Raw genomic sequence first — 18,373 nt, 5'->3', positions numbered from 1 at the left:
GATAGGCTGCGACCACCACGAGGTCACCCTTTGCCCCCTCTGGCATTTTTTCCCCCACAAGTTTGAGCAACGGGATTTACCTGGAGAGAACTATGAGGAGATTCCAGCCCTGTCAAGTGAATTAGTCATAACAGTCAAGAGGGTACTGCCCAGTTTGAAAGAAATAAACAGAGCCAAAAATTTCCCTATCTTGAAAGCAGAGCAAAGAAAAGTTCACACTCTAGGAATGCAACTTATGATTAGAGAAAACCGTATCTGGGCTGCTGTCTCAGAATATCTGAGCATGTGCGAGAAGAGGAGGAAAAGAGGTTGAAATTGTTGTGAGAGGTGCCCATCCTATAAAGTATTCCCTTATGATAAACAAGCCTTGCCATGGCGACACAACCTAATGCCACAAGTCAGAGGAATATGGCCCTCCAGTGAGCAGACCACATTTGGGAAAACCTCCAGGACGATGCAAAATATTTAGAAGGAAAGTGGTGAAACAAACAGAAGGGAAACACAGCAAACCGATTGCAGTTTGAAGACAAAAATATGTTGGGTGCAAAAATCAGTTTGGGTGTAAGTTACAACAGTGTTTTTGTGTTGTTGGTACTAAATGTACATCTCTTTGCTAGAAATGGCCTGAGGGGTCTGTTGCTTCCCTTAAAAACTTTCTTTGTAAACAGTGGGTGGTGGCATCCTTAAAAAAATGCACTTGAAAGACTTCTTTAAAGAATTTTCACAGAACATTTTCTTTGCAACAAATTCTGTTCTGGAGCTATATTACTTAACAAGGGGGCTGTGTTCTGAGTCATATGGAAATTAATTATCTTATTGCTAAATTTGTTATCAACAGCATAAAATGATCATCTGTAATAATCTAAGGGAGTAACTAGAAAATGTCCAATTTTGCACAGGTAAAGAAGCATTAGAATTGAGGTTCTAGACACCAGACGTCACACATTGCCCTACGTACCAGGTGACCATACATTCCAATTTGCCAAGACAGTCTCAGCTTACTCCAATTATCCAGGTTTAGTTACTAATAGTGCCCCTTTCACTCACAAAAGTGGTTTGGATAACAAATAATTTAGAGACCCTACTCCTGCAGAGACCAAGAGTCTTCTCTCTATCCTCCAGGGATACCAGTCTGATGCTTTATCAATCTCAGAACATACAAGCACTTATAAAAAAGGGAGGGGAAGGGAGAGTTGCTGCCATTTTGCAAAGAGTAATCCTCAACAGTTTGCCTTCACCTAAAAGAAGCATAGAAGGACCATGCACAAAATCAACTTAGGGGAAGTGAGAGAAAATGTCCATCCATAGAAACCCCCTAAGGAAGCTTCAGGAGTACCTGGGGGCAAGTCAGGAGTACCTGGGGGCAAAGTCTAAACAAGTGTTTCTTTGTCAAATCCTAGAAGGCAGGCAGTCATTTCAAAAGCAGATATGCATACTGCCTCTTTTTCTGCCTTGTAGTCTAGAATGTATCACTTAGATATTCCAAATCAGAAAGTGTTCAGCCATTTTTATATCGCCACCAGCTACACTGCTGGGCTGCAGCTATTTGGATCAGAATGGAAATGCTTTGATCTCTTTTACATCTAAGTTTAACTGTGGCTTGGGCCCAAAAGGTGGACTAATTTTGGCAACTTCCCCTTTACACTTTTATCTGAAGATAAAAGGAACACTTGGAAGCATAAACAGAAGGTGTATTTCTGTAGGCCCAAGGACCACCACATCAAACAAACGAAACTATAGAAGCTTATGCTGAATATTAGCTCTGTTTCATCAGCTCTACTCACTCCCTCATTCACTGGCAGCCAGTAGGATCATTTCCTTCCATTGTAAACAAATAAAGATAATATAACATTAAAGAACTTAGAAAAGAAAGAACATTTCCATCACAGTGATTTTCATTTTCACAGAAAAATTTTAAAAATTGAAAACCATGTTTCTTAAGTGATAAATTTTATTATACTGGCCTTAGATTCAGGAGTCCAAGGTCCTTTTGCATTCTCTGCAAATATCTGGGTGACGGGAGATGCTGGAGCAGCCATTCTCCTAACCTCCTTGTGTCTCAATGCTCTGGGCTTTAGTCAGGAATTTATAGATTGATAAACTCAGTTAGAATGGAACACAGGCCCCTATGGGAAGCCAGCTTGGAGCTCCAGAGAGGAATCATGGCTTCCCAATGACTTCTGCAGTACACAAATTATTCATTTGAGGACTAAATGAGAGCAATTCAAGAGCTCAGGGGGTTTAATGACCTATTTGATCTTATAGTCGGAGCTGTAGTCCATTCAAGCATAGGTCAAGGTACACTGGAGTTCTAAAAGTGAGGAGGTGGTCTCTTTATAGGGACACATATCTGAGTGCACAGAGGCAGTTTAGCTGGATGCAAATCAGATAGGCTCTGAGCAAAGGTATTGGGCACATAATTGCCAAAGCAGTGCTCTCGCTAAGAACAAAAATCACCATATTGGAAGGAGAGATTTCTGACTTTTCCATACCAATATCTAAGGAGACAAGTGAGTTTCTTGAAGGGCCCTTAGGGCACACAGGACCCAGCTAAGAGAATATGACACGGCTTAAACATACCAACTTGGCCAACTGACCCACTATAATGATTTGACAAATGGAGATAAAACAACCAGGCTAGTGATGGACAGAGTTGATGGAAGGTAATATGGCAGGAATTTATGGATTAAAAGGTACAAATACAGATAATTGAAATAATACTGGGAGTCACTTTTTGTGGGTCATCAGGTGGCATCACAGTACTCATTTGTTTGCTGAAAAAATATTTATTAATTTTTATTCTTTTGAATGAAATTACCTTTTTGTTTTCTTACATTGTTGGCTTAAAAGTTGGGGGAGTAGTACCACCCTATTTGAGTTTTCAGTGGTAAAGTTTTCCCAGGTTTCTGGATAAGAGGATGTGACTCAAGCATGAGAAATGTGAAAATCCCATCAACATTTCCTGGCCATCTCAGAAATCAGGATCCCACGTAAAACTTGAGAGTTGCATTAGATCATATCTAAAACCCCTTCCAGCAATGCAATTTTGCATAACAAGGACCTAAACTTTCTTAAAGAATTTCTTTTTATGCCCATTTCAACACCCTCCAGAAAAGGAAAATTGGTAGCAAAGCCAGAGGTCAAGAGAAAATGTAAGTACGGAGAGTCCCAAACCACATTAGTGACAGACATGTGATTCTCAAACCCTCCTTGAAGCAGCTGTCTATCATGTGAAAAGAGTTTGAGCTACCAGGCCTGATCTTCCTTGAATACTCGTCTCTTTGATTTAAAAAACTTTTTTTTTTCAGTTAAACGAGAAACACATGAATATATTCTCACAGTAGAAGAATCAATCCATACAAAAGCATATAGAACAAAAAAATAAACACAAAGTATTTGTACATTTATGGGCCATATACATTTATATACGATTCTATTATGCTATGGTAACTTCTTTTTACCTGGGTCTTAAAGAATTTTCTATTTTAATATGTACAGATCTTATTCTTTCTCTATAACAATGGAATGTTCTGTAATTTTATTACTGTCTCCTTTGTTGGTGACATTCTGTTTGTTTCTACTGTTTGCTATTATAAAAGAGAATATTCTTGTAAACGTGTTTTACTCTGAGTGAGTGTTTCTGTGGGACAGATTCCTAGAAGTAGACCGCAAGGTCAAAGATTAGGGTTACTTGAAATTTTGGTAAATACTATCTAATTTACACATGCTGAGCTTCACATGTATGCCATATGCATTTCTCTTGTAAGTGGTCCTTTGTATCCTTTGTCTATCTTCTGTTTAGTTCTTTGTGTTTTAAATATTCATATGCAGGCACCTTTTATATATTGCAAATCTTTTATACCTGTTGCAAATATTTCTGCTAGTCTGTAGCTTATCATTTAACTTCTTTTTTATTGTTGTCTCATAGAAGATTTTTGTTTTTATGAGGTCAACATTATAAATAATTTCTTATATGACATATTAATTTTGTGTATTACTTAGGAAAGCCTTCCCAATTCCCAGAGTTATGATTTTTTTCTATATTCTCTTCAAATACTTTTATAATTTGTTCTTAACATTTATTCTCATTAGTCTCTCCAAAAGGTATCTTTGCTTATGATATGAACTATGAGTTTAATTTTTTCCCCAAAAGGAGAGCCAATTGTCGTAATGTGATGAATTGAGAAGCTTTGAACACTTTACTAATTAGAGATGACATCTTTACTTTAACTATATTTTTGGGTTTCCATTCTAGTGTTTTTTTTTTTTTAAATTAATTAATTAATTAATTTATGGCTGTGTTGGGTCTTCGTTTCTGTGCGAGGGCTTTCTCTAGTTGTGGCGAGTGGGGGCCACTCTTCATTGCGGTGTGCGGGCCTCTCACTGTTGCGGCCTCTCTTGTTGCAAAGCACAGGCTCCAGATGCACAGGCTCAGTAGTTGTGGCTCATGGGCCCAGTTGCTCCGCGGCATGTGGGATCTTCCCAGACCAGGGCTCGAACCCGTGTCCCCTGCATCGGCAGGCAGATTCTCAACCACTGCGCCACCAGGGAAGCCCTCCATTCTAGTTTTTTCTACCAATGTGTTTGTCTATTCCTATGCCAAAATGCACTGTTTAAATTGCCTTATATTATGTTCTTCTTATTAGTAGTAGTTCAAATCCCATGATTCTCTTTTTTAAAAATGTAACTTGCTAAGCATTGCTGTTCTTTCTTTCATACGTGCTTGAGAACCAGCTCGTCAACATCTTCACAATGTTGAGTTTTCCCATTGAGAAATATGGAATAACATTTTATTTATGTAGATTTTTAAACACCCTTTTCATAAAAATCTTGCACATTTCCTATTTATTTCTAAGTATAAAATGGATTTTGTTGCTATTATGAATGAGATTCCTTTTAACATTACGTTTTCTAATTGAGTATTGCTAATATTAAGAAAGTTATTGATTTTTGTATATTGACTTTTATATCTGATCACCTTACTATACTCTTAAAGTACTCTCTTAAAATTCTAACAGTTTTTCTTATCATCCTCCAATTTTCTTGGTAGAAAACTTTATATATTTCTCAAATTAATTGTTGGGAGTTAGTAAAACTTGAAACACATGTTTTTTAAGATCAACCAATCAAAGTAATCCTTTGAGAGTGTTATAGACTGAATGTCTGTGCTCAACCTCCACAATTCATATGTTGAAGCTTTAACAACCAATGTGATGGTATTTGAAGATGGGGTGTTAAGAGTATAATTAGGTCAGGAGGGTGGGGCCCTCATGATAGGATTAGTGGTCTTATAAGAATAGGAAGAGAGAGAGAGAGAGAGACCTCTTCCCAGTGCATGTACCAAGGAAAGGACATATGAGGACACAGCAAGAAGGTGGCCATCTACAAGCCATGAATACTACTCTCACAGAACCCAGTCATGCTGGCACCCTGATCTCAGACTTCCAGCCTTCAGAACTGTGAGAAAATAAACCACTGTTGTTTAAGCCACTGAGTCTATAGTATTTTTTTCATGAGAGTCCAAGCTAAGACAGTGAGTTTATGTTATGCTAGGCATACTGGGATTATTACTGGGACCCCAGTAAGAAAGCATGTAACACTTACTTGTTAAACTTACAGATTTAATACTTTGAAATTATGGTTTGCTTGCTTGTTTGGGATTTTTTGGTACAGATCAAATACTACATTCTTTTCCTAGTAGGCTCATCCTACTCTTCCCCAACACACACAAAAAGATTTTCAAATTTAATAGCTGTTTTCAATTTCTAATGCTTGTAAATAGGTCACCATTAAAACTTACAATCAAGAATGTATAATTTGTGCTCACTTCAGCAGCACATATACTAAAATTGGAATGATACAGAGGAGATTAGCATGGCCCCTGTGCAAGGATGACATGCAAATTCGTGAAGCGTTCCATATTTTTATGAATGGATAAAGAAGATGTGGCACATATATACAATAGAATATTACTCAGCCATAAAAAGAAATGAAACTGAGTTATTTGTAGTGAGGTGGATGGACCTAGAGTCTGTCATACAGAGTGAAGTAAGTCAGAAAGAGAAAAACAAATACCGTATGCTTACATATATATATGGCATCTAAAAAAAAAAGGTTCTGAAGAACCTAGGGGCAGGACAGGAATAAAGACATGGACGTAGAGAATGGACATGAGGACATGGGGAGTGGGAAGGGTAAGCTGGGAGGAAGTGAGAGAGTGGTATGGACATATATACACTACAAAATGTAAAATAGATAGCTAGTGGGAAGCAGCCACATAGCACAAGGAGATCAGCTCGGCGCTTTGTGACCACCTAGAGGGGTGGGATAGGGAGGGTGGGAGGGAGACACAAGAAGGAGGAGATATGGAGATATATGTATATGTATAGCTGATTTACTTTGTTATAAAGCAGAAACTAACACACCCTTGTAAAGCAATTATACTCCAATACAGATGTTAAAAAAAAAAGAATGTGTAATTTATAAAGGGAAGGCCCCCCCCTAAAACTGAATAAATAAGGACAAGAGGAAAATATTTTCAGTTTCACTGCCACACAGCCCATTTCTATTCTTAGGCAGCCTGGGTATGGGTCTTCCAAAGGTTTGCTTCCCTGACATATGGAAACACAGCCGCAGATTTCCTCTGAGTAGCCCAGCCCTTAAGTTTGCAATGCCACATTTCCTGTGGAAGGAATTCTTGAGGCTAAAATCCTTGCTAACTTCCCTTTCCAAAACTGATTGCTTCATATAGGGACATGCTTTCTCTGTTGGTCCAAAAGGACATAGAAAAATTAAAATAACTTTTGCGTGATTGTGTCTCTCCATTTGCTTTCTTACAAACTAATGACTCATTTCCTTCACTTAGTTTGTACATAATGGATCCATATTGGTTTATAGATACAGATAGGAGAGAATTATGGATAATAAGGTGTCACACTCTATCTTTATTTATCTGTTCATGATAGATAAGTCTGCTCCCTTAACCATCCCTGACTGACTGACTGTGGCTCCTAGAGCACTATTTTGAGGAGAGGTCAGAGGCTGCCTCTGGCCATGATCAGTGATTAATGTCTGCCATGAGCACGGGAGGAAAAGAGGTGGGATGCCTGCCAAGCATTTCCCATCTTTGAATATAATTGGCTTTTTGTTTCTGAGCTTGGAAGTTTTATTAATTTGTAGCTATGATATGCATAAAAGGAAAAATATTGGTTCTTTAACTTGGATCAACAAAGAGGCCTAAAACATGTAAGTGCCTTTAAGACTAGGAAGCTTTAATGCTAAACATTGAGCATATTAATGTATATCTTAAGTAAAGCCTAAGCCAAAATACTACATTTTAAAAATATGCTACTACATAGTAGTGATTATCCTCATTATCATTAATAGTAGTAGCATGGTAGTATTACTAATAATTCTAACTTTAAAAATCCAACTTGGCATTATATTGGGTGGCATATAAAATTATCCATAAAGTATGAAACAGATATTTTCAGATAATAGTAGAATACTTTATTTTCACAACTCAGACATGCCAGGAGGCTAAGAGTTGAGGAAATAATATGAATGTTGCTGGTTTTTATCAAAGATAAGTATTATGTTTTGTGAAATTGAGTTAATAGTACAACCCAAAAGTTAGACTTTGCAAAATACTTGAGAAACATTAAAAAAAAAAATAGTGATGTGCAGCTCTAGGCATTGGAGGTTAACAAGTCTACCCTTCAGAGTGGGATTATCAGCAAAGTCTGGTAGTGGTTGAATTTGTAAAAAAAAAAAAAAAAAATGGAGTGTTCAGCTGTGGTTTGGGATATTATATCATAAGAGCTCAAATCACTATTTTTCCATATCCGCATATTTATAATATTTTATGTTTTTTACAAGCAAGGAATTGTTCCTACTAACAACCCACTACTGTGATTCAACTCTCCTATTACATTAGAAATACTGTATAAACAGAGAGAGCAGGGGAACTTCACTTGGAAAATTAGCTAACAATCATCATACCAATCCATTTCCACAAACTATTACAACACATCCACATCTTAAGACATTCCCCCAGAAGTTCACACTGAAATTTGGGCTACAAAACAAATGTTTATATTGATACTGCGTTTTAACCAATTTTCCAGTTTTTTAAACTATGTCAAATAGCCACCTGAAAATACATTTCCATGAAATTTATGGTACTTCCTTCTAGTGATAATACGTCCATCATTCTTTCCCACAAAATACTTATCAACATGACCTTTTTCAACAAACGGGTAAAAATTGAGTTTTTAAACTATGTGACTTGCTTACCATCAACCAACAACTTTTTGAGGTACACACCTCTAAGGATCTAACCCATTGACCCTAAAAGAGATTTCTGCTCAGATTAACAAATGGATAAAAAAATTATGATAAAAAATTTTTCCACAATCTAATCAAACAACATTTATAAAAGATAGAAAGTCTTGTCATATCCCATTAGAATTATTATACACTTAGTCATATCTACTTTTTAAAGTATGTCCCTGAAGTGTACCAATATTCAAAAACATTAAAAAATGTGTTGAAGTTCATACAGTGATACAAAATCATGAATATACAATTTTGCTATTTATTATTGGAGACAGTGTCTTTAGAGTGACTAGAAAACCAGTGCTTCTTTTACCTCATGTTGCACTTGATCAGTAACACATTTAACAAAACCATGTTATAGGACTTAAGGACTTTGGAGTTAAAGAAATTCCTTGTTTCCATTCTGCTACAATTTTTATTTTTAAAATTACCAACCCAAAATAATCTACTGCAAAAGATATCGTATGTGTAGGCAACCTACAACAGTTCTACATTTATACATGAGACCATGAAAACCAGACAGATATATATCTGAGCAGCTATTCATCACTGCAGTGGACCATACTAGTTAAGTTTACAGCATTTCCCTTCAAGTCCTAGCCTTAAATCCCAGCTCAACAACTTTCTAGCTATGTGACCAGTACAAGTTACTTAAACATCTCTGTTCTGAGTTCCCTCATGTGTAAAATGAAGGTACTAATAGTACCAACTCAGAAGTTGGTGTGATAATTAAATGAACAAATATATGTAATGCACTTAAAATAGTTTCAAGCGCATAATACGTGTCGTTTAAGAACTGGAAAAAAATATGACGGCAGAAGTTTTGGGGGATAGGCAGCTGTGTTTAAGAGCATGAATTAACAATAAAGCAATGGGATCTATTTTTTACAGCTGGAAAAGATATGCCTGGGATGTAGCATTGACAATTCCCAGTCTTTTGATTTACCTGTTCTCCGTGAGTAATGTTTTGCATGATGTGTCAGACTTTGACACAGATTTCAGTGCCTCTTCATTTATCACAGGATTGATCTCATGAGAGTTTGCTAAGGGGCCTAGGCTAGATGACAAATGGACTGCTATCAAAGATTTTTTTTACTGCTATAATGGTTTCTCAAATAAGGTATAATATGTATGGGCTTTACAGTTTTTTTTAATCAGATAAATGGTTTCCTTTTATGCATAATGTATTCTCTAATTATCCTCGGGTAATACATTGAGTGACAGAAAGCTAGGCACTCACTTTGCAAAAACTGTAAAGAATTGAGATGATTATGTATGTCAGCTGTTTTAACTGACATCATTTATGAAAGATTAGCCAGTATTACTTTATTAACAATTGCATAAAGAATGAAGCTGTGAGGCAAATAACCCACCTTAAAAGCCAAGTATCAACACTATTAGATCCATACATGGTCATAGTCTGCAGTATAAGATTTAAAGTTGAAAGAGACCTTAGAATCCATATAATCTAACCTTGTAGATTTTACATTTGCATAATCTGAAATTCCCAGGACTTGCATACATTACCTAAGGGAATCAGTTATGAAGTTACAGAATTCCAACTGGAAACCAGGCCCCTACACACTTGGTTCAGTATTTTTTATTTTAATCTATTCCAAACTACCTGCTTGTTGCAAGGATCAACATTTTTCCTCTGAATTAACACTGCTTCGTGATTAAATTGAATGTTTCATTTTATAGATGGTAGGTGAAAAACACTAGGTCACCTTCGATTAAATGCTAAATACCTTTCTTAGCTCATTGCCTCTGTATTTTTCAAATGATTTATTGTACAGTGATTATCTGTGATTTGTGTCAGCCATGATGCAAAGTGAAAAGGGGCTCCAGCTGCAAAATTAGGGACACTGTTAATAATAATGTTAAAGATTTCCCCCAAAATAACTTAGCAGATGGAAATGGGAATGGGGATTTTTTAGATTTTTATTTTAGTTTAGTTTTGCCTATAACCTTTTCCCTTTGCACCACAGCTTAAAACCACATTGTCATCTTCCTCCCTTGAAAGACACCCAACAGATCATCCTATCTTTGCTGTTGGCACTTCTTGGAGTTCAGCATTTCAAAATACCAGGTTGAACTTCAGCACTGTCAAGTCTAACCTGAGCTTTAAATACCACACCACTGCAGGCAGATGGTTACATTTATGAGGAAGAAAGTGGCTCCTATATTTACCTTACTAATATGACTTTTATGGATGAGTAAAATGCACTCAAGTGTCTCACAGTCATTCCCGTCCAAGGAACTGCCTTGTGGGACAGGGATATGTGGCATTTGGTTGAGGATGGCTCCTTGAAGATAATCCAAACTGCACTGGCATTTTATTATTATAAATCCTGCAAATAGCGTTATATTCTGCTTCAATGCAATGACATGTCAAATCCCGGGCTGCTTTTCTTTAAGAACTTCTATTGATGCCGAAAAGCTTAACAATGTCTCTCACTGCTGACAGAACAATACTAATGAGAAGAGTTTAAACTTTAGCAAGAGTTACAGTATGTCAAGTTATTTAATGGATCATATTAATAGTTCCCATTTGTTTTGAGATCCAATAGTACTGGGATTGAGTAACTCTTTCCCATTTCATTACCTCGTGAACTGCCTTTCCTTTCTTTCCTTCTGCCAAATCTCCTCTTCCCTGCAGTCTTACCAAATTCCCCCAGGCAAGTAGTAGTTCCCTTCTCTCTGAACCAAAAGCACATTGAACACCACTTTAACAGCAATTTGTCACACTGTGTCACTATTATTTTTTTCATATCTGTCCTCACTGGAGTGCAGTAACTTGGGTCTTAGTTATCTTTGTACCTTCAGTGCCCCCTACACAGGGAACCACCAAGATTTGTCTTCAAATGTTGGTCCAGTAACTTTATTGCATTCTTTCAAGTTAATTAAAGAAAAATTAATACAGGAGTCACAATACTTAGTAAAATTAAATATTAAACAAAGAAGGGGAAACAGTTCATGTCCCTATGACCAAAACATGCAAGCAGCTAGTGGGAAGCAGCTGCATAGCACAGGGAGATCAGCTTGGTGCTTTGTGACGACCTAGAGGGGTGGGATAGGGAGGGTGGGAGGGAGACGCAAGAGGGAGGAGATATGGGGACATATGTATATGTATAGCTGATTCACTTTGTTATAAAGCAGAAACTAACACACCATTGTAAAGCAATTATACTCCAATAAGGATGTTTAAACAAAAACACACAAGCGATATGAACACACATACACACTGAATTAGGCCCACAAACCCTCATCTGAAACTCTTGGGGATAGCTGTATTCAAAATTCAGAATTTTAAATAAATTTCAGAATATGACAGCATGTAAATGGCACATATTTAATATTCCCACCATGGTCTTGTTCAGCACCCCCCCCAAAAAACACATTAATATTTCTGTGGCATAAGTATGAATATTTACCTTCAAGAAGAGTAAGTAAAGGTACAAATAACCTTATTAATTCAGAACAGGTTTGCCACCAAATGACTTTGCCCCAAACTTATGAAAAATGTTTCGGTTTTCAAAATGTTTTAGATCTTCAAATTGTGAATAAGGGATTGGGGACATGGATAATACAACCTATTTGGTGCTTCATCAAGTCTCCCCCTCTGAATGCACTCCAAATTGGATTTGGAACAAAATATTATTATTTCTTACAAAAATACAGTAACAGAATAAAATACCCTTTGTATCTATCATCAGAATTTTAGTCTATTTTCAAAATCTTTATTCCTATAAAATTAATCTGCATTTGTTTAACTTGTCAGTAAATTGTATTAGTTGGAAGGATAAAACTTCGTGAAAAACCAACTTACTGAGAAGCTTCTGTGTAATGATCTTATTAAATGAAATACCATAATAAGAGGGCTTTCTCACTGTAATAATTTAGAAAACTTCAATTAACTCATAAGGTAGAAGTTCTAATTAACAGGTATTATATATTATATACTGTGATCTGATCATTGTTTCTCTTTTAATATTTATACTGGAGAGAATTTTTACAATGAATCTATGTTTTAAAATGTAGGTTTTGTTATTGTTTAGTATGTCATGCCAATAGATCAGGAGACAATAATTGCCACTGAAACAAAAATCAAATCACCTTTTCAAAGGAAAGCACAAAGTCATCAAACTAGTCACACTTTATACTTTGTTTTACCTGGAATTTTCCAGTAAAGACTTCTGGGCATAGAGTAGGTACCCAATAAATACAACAGAATAGAACAGCTTTAAGGGAATAATGGAAACCCCTAATTCAGAAATCTACTTTATATCTTGTTCATAAATTTCTTCATATGATATATTTTTAATATGTCACATACAAATTTTAAAAGAAATTTCTATTGCTTGCCAACTTCAGAAGACAAGTCCAAACTTTGCAAAATGCATAAAAATAAATAATTCAACTGTATTAAATAATATTAAAAGTTATTTACATAATGTGGTCTTGGATTCAGACTAATGAGGGCATAATGCTTGCTTGCAGTGCCTTCTTCTGACATCTCAGGGTGCCAAGTTGTTAATTCTGTGTGTGGTTATTTATTGAATATCTGTATCCCCTATTAGATAGTCCCCTTTGTGAAGACTAAAAGATGCATCCCTGGTGTCTAGAATTCTTAATAAATATTTAGTAAATGAATGAAAAAAGGGAAAGGGAAGGCAAGGGAAGAGGACTAACATTCCTTGAGGACGTATTATATGCCAAAGCCCATCACGCTCTGAACATGATTAAGCTTTTAAACTAAAAATGAAAAAAGGAGGCTAAAAAGTAGTAATTTGAATATATTTGTTCTTACAATGAAATAAGAAAAGACTGTAATAAAATAAGGCCAATAACGAGAGTAAAGAAATAATTCTTATTTCACTGTTGGTTTAAATTTGTATAATTGTATGCATTTGTACATTGTAATCATCACATTTTCTAGTTTCTGTATTTGATGCTTTGCTCTCTTAGGGCCTTGCTGACCCTGAAGGGACTGTCCCTCCCAGGGCTAACTAATTCCTAGAGATAGCAAACAACTCATCTAAGAGTGTGCCTTTTACATGCAAACCGACCAATTCAGAGCCCATATCCCAACCACCTCCTTTAAAGTGCTGTCACACTCTGGGCCACTATCCATCTGCCCTGATCACTTCAGGACTAGGTACCAGACTACTAGGGACAGTCCCTACATCCCAGAGCGCACTGAAATTATTCAAACTAGCCAATCCTGAGGTGGCTTACCCTGCCTTGCTCATTCCTTTCTGTGGAAACCACAATAAAGGCTCTTGCCCCCTTTTTCTCCTTGTTCCTTCTTCCTGAGTGACCCTGGTGCTTCCCCATGTGGCCCTACATGGTGTGGCATGCCCCCTCCTCTTGGGACCTGTGATTATAACCACAGGGAAGCCCTGGGACTATTTTTTTAACCAGTCTATCTCCAGTCATCTTCTGTAGATAACCTTTCTGTTTTCTCCCTTAATAATTCAGCTTCTGTAGATACTCATAGCACTTGCTCTTTGATATCATGTTCACTATTAAGTGAATTGCACATCATTGCAACAATAAAATTTAATAATTTTTTGTAATACTAGTACTTTCTCTGAGATATTTTGGCATACAATATAACTTCCAAATATGAAACACTTTCCAATAAAGATTATCTCCCTGGGCTTCCCTGGTGGCGCAGTGGTTGAGAGTCCACCTGCCGATGCAGGGGACACGGGTTCGTGCCCCGGTCCGGGACGATCCCACATGCCGCGGAACGGCTGGTCCCGTGAGCCATGGCCACTGAGCCTGCGCGTCCGGAGCCTGTGCTCCACAACGGGAGAGGCCACAACAGTGAGAGGCCCGCGTACCGAAAAAAAATACAAAAAAAAAACAACAAAAAAAGATTATCTCCCTGATTATCTGAGGTTCCTGACTAGACTGAAATGAGAGGACTTACCTCAATGTTCTTAGTTTCGTTGTCTAATAATCTTTTCTTTCAGTTTCTTACTAAAGGAGTTGGATGAGCTTGTTCCTTTGTGTTACAGCCTAGATGCCTTCTCAGGGCTCAGGACAATGAAGGCCCTATCAGTTTTCAGTTCTGGCTCTTCTTTGGGGCCACCTCTCTCCATCTCCTATATAACACGTCACCTTTCAATTGCTCATCACTGACTCTTAGGACCAAATCCAGACTCTTTAGTGCAAATTCTGAGGCCCTATGTGACATGGTCCCTGCTTACCTCCCCAATGATACCTTTCCCCATTTGCTCTCACATTCTGTGCTCCAGATACTCTGAGCTTCTTTCCATGTCCCCAACACTCCATGTTTTCCCTTACCTTTAAACTTTTTATATATGCTGTTAATCTGGCCTGAAAAAAATCAAGGAGTCCTAATTTGTATACCATAGAAATGATTCTATTTCCCCAACAAAAGCTGTAAAAACATAAAGATCAAATATTGTGGCCTTGTCCATCCATCCATTATACAGCTATTAGCCTATCAGTATCATTAGAAGTCTATAGGGGTTTAGATCCTTGTATTAGGTAGGGGAGAGATATCACGGAACTAAACAATAATTATCTCTGTCCTCTGGAAGCTAAGACTTTTGAGAAAGACTATAAGGCGTGAGGGATGGGGGAGCAAATCCACAAATACTTATGTAAAACCTTTAAACTACTGGAAAATAAAAATAAGTGAAATTTAGAATATTATAGCATGCAAGTATGAAGTACAGAAGGAAAAAAGCTGAAAGATCAGTAGAGTAGGGTCAGAGGAGTTGACTTAAGCCAGATTGCATAAGTATAAAGGGTCATGAGTGAACACCTGTTTTGGGGAGATGGGAAAGAAGAGTTCAAACAAGGGAAAAAAACATTGGAAGACTCAAAATTATAAATAGGTAATTTAAATACAAGGTTCAATAAATTCCAGTGTGACTAGAGCTGTATAAGATAGTTTTACATTTCAAATGTTGTTTAATTCAATGTATATTAGAAAATTTAAAAACCAGAATGTAAGACTGGACACTATAAAACTCCAAGAGGAAAACATAGGCAGGACACTCTTTAACGTAAATCACAGCACTATCCTTTGGATCCGTCTCCTAGAGTAATGGAAATAAAAACAAAAATAAACAAATGGGACCCAATTAAACTTAAAAGCTTTTGCACAGCAAAGGAAACCATAAACAAAATGAAAAGACAACCTACTGAATGGTAGAAAATATTTGCAAATGGTGCAACTGACAAGGGATTAATCTCAAAAATACACAGACAGCTCATACAGCTCAATATCAAAAAAACAAACAACCCAATCAAAAAATGCACAGAAGGGCTTCCCTGGTGGTGCAGTGGTTGAGAGTCCGCCTGCTGATGCAGGGGACACGGGTTCGTGCCCCGGTCCGGGAGGATCCCATGTGCCGTGGAGCGGCTGGGCCCGTGAGCCGTGGCTGCTGAGCCTGCGCGTCCGGAGCCTGTGCTCCGCAATGGGAGAGGCCACAGCAGTGAGAGGCCAGGGTACCGCAAAAAAAGAAAAAAAAATGCACAGAAGATCTAAATAGACATTTCTCCAGAGAAGACATACAGATGGCCAAAAGGCACATGAAAAGATGCTCAGCATCACTAATTATTAGAGAAATGCAAATCAAAACTATAATGAGGTATCACCTCACACCACTCAAAATGGCCATCATCAAAAAGTCTACAAATAATAAATGCTGGAGAGGGTGTGGAGAAAAGGGAACTCTCCTACACTGGTGGTGGGAATATAAATCAATACAGCCACTATAAAGAACAGTATGAAGATTCCTTAAAAAACTAAAAATAGAGCTACCATATTATCCAGCAATCCCATTCCTGGGCATATACCTGGAGAAAACCATAATTCGAAAAGATACATTCACCCCAATGTTCCTTGCAGCACTCTTTACAATAACCAAGACAAGGAAACAACCTAAATGTCCATCAACAGACAAATGAATAAAGAAGATGTGGTACACACACACACACACACACACACACACACACACACACACACACACACAGTGGAATATTACTCAGCCATAAAAAAGAATGAAATAATCCCATTTGCAGCAAAATGGGTGGACCTAGAGATTATCACAGTAAGTGAAGTAAGTCAAAGACAAATATCATATATCACTTATATGTGGAATCTTAAAAAATGATACAAATAAACTTATTTACAAAACAGAAACAGACTCACAGACATAGAAAACAAACTTACGGTTATCGAAGGGGAAAGGTAGGAGGGAGGGATAAATTAGGAATTTGGGAGTAACATATACAGATTACTATATATAAAATAGATAAACAACAAGGACCTAACGTGTAGCACAGGGAACTATACTCAAAATTTTGTAATAACCTATATGGGAAAAGAATCTGGAAAAGAATATATATATATATATTTGAATCACTTTGTCGTACACCTGAAACTAATACAACATTACAAATCAATGATACTTCAATAAAAAATAATTAATTAAAAAATAAAAATTAAAATAAAAAAATTATAATGAGGACATTAACTCCACAATTGTACCAATATTATCAGACAAAGGTTACAAGAGGTAGTGAGCTTATTTAAATTAGAAATAGGCAACCCCAGTTAGGGAGTTGATTTAAATAAAATCATTAAGTAAATAACAATAAAGGAAGAATACAGATAAAGCAACAATCATGAAGGCCCTACTCAAATGACTGAAGATTGGGGCTCTCACTGGACTAGAGCAGTAGGCCCTGTCTAAAGACTATGGATGATAATATGGGAAAGAAGGAAGAAATATATATATATATATATATATATATATATATATATATATATATATATGTGTGTGTGTGTGTGTGTGTGTGTGTGTTATTTGGTGTTGATTTTCTTAGTTTCTGAGCAGGAAAAAAATAGAATATATATTTTTATGTGAAATAATTCTTGCAGCAAGATATATATAATCAGTGAATGAGAGAGAAGCTGAGTAAAGGGGAGAGCCATGAAGTTGCTGGAAGCATGAAGTACATTCTCCTACAAATGAACAGAAAGGAGAGAATTGGATATGGTGGGTGAATAATATAACACTTAGAAATCAGAGTAGTGGCCAAGGGTTCAGCATGATGGTGCTTTTCCTCAGAGTAGCCAGGAAATTTGGGAGGGTATACACAAGAGAAAGCTGTTATTTCCATAAAATACAGCTCTTCAATCAAGCACATCTACAATACTCCTCTGTCAACCGCTGGAGAAAAGTGGTTGAGATCAGGGAGACAGACATATGTTTCAAGGAAGAGGCAAAGAATTTTAAATGTAGTAAGGCATGAAAATAAAGGTAAGAATTCTCACTGGTTAGGGAAAAAAATGTGTGGAACCCTATGCATTCATGGGGAAATTACTGATATGGGTTTTTATTGGTAAGTATCAGTGGGCACATTTTGACTGATTGAATTAATTGTGCAACAAGGGCAATAAAATAGGTTCTTATAGTTATACCTAACACTTCAAAACACTAGAAAAGAAATGTATAAATGTTTTATACTACAGACGACAATAACTTTTCCATTCACACTCAGGTCAGGTTAAGTTAGTTGAGCATTGTCATTCCAGTCCTTTGATAACTTAATAGTTAATACTAACATGGGGTGGAATAGAGACAGGAGGATGAAGTCTGGGAAAGCAAGCAGTCTGCAACTAGAGACAGCCCTTTGCATTATGCAAACTGAGTTTTTATTTTTAATTTCTATTTTTTAGTACAGCAAGATCTGTAATACAGTTTCCTTCAATGAAATAATAATAAAATTCATAGGATTTTGAAATCTGTTACTAACATTTTAAAAATGTATTTCCAAGCCCCAGCATATTTATAAATAGGTACTTTGAGATAGCTCAGGGAATACAACCATTTCAGATTTATTTAATTGGCTTTCAGACTTTCTCTTCCAAATAAGCCAGCATGCAAGTAGTCAATGGCAAGTTTTCACAATAGTTTAACGGGCAACGTTAAGGCATCAGCTTAAAACTCATTACACCAAGAGCTACAGCTCTCTGCTTTTCTAA

General features: G+C 36.7%; 1 non-coding gene across 1 annotated transcript; it reads left to right on the top strand.

Annotated features, from left to right (window-relative positions):
- Positions 1–5,819: 5,819 nt before the first annotated feature.
- On the top strand, positions 5,820–5,926 carry LOC113618622 (U6 spliceosomal RNA). Its single transcript, XR_003432058.1, has one exon. It is a non-coding gene; the product is annotated as a U6 spliceosomal RNA (small nuclear RNA).
- The last annotated feature ends 12,447 nt before the right edge of the window (positions 5,927–18,373 follow it).

The sequence above is a fragment of the Aethalodelphis obliquidens genome, unplaced genomic scaffold (genome assembly GCF_003676395.1).
Source record: "Aethalodelphis obliquidens isolate GAN/ISIS:26980383/991018 unplaced genomic scaffold, ASM367639v1 scaffold5, whole genome shotgun sequence".
Classification (NCBI taxonomy): domain Eukaryota; kingdom Metazoa; phylum Chordata; class Mammalia; order Artiodactyla; family Delphinidae; genus Aethalodelphis; species Aethalodelphis obliquidens.
Note: the sequence above shows the minus strand (reverse complement) of the source record. Positions and strands in the feature narration are given on the sequence as shown.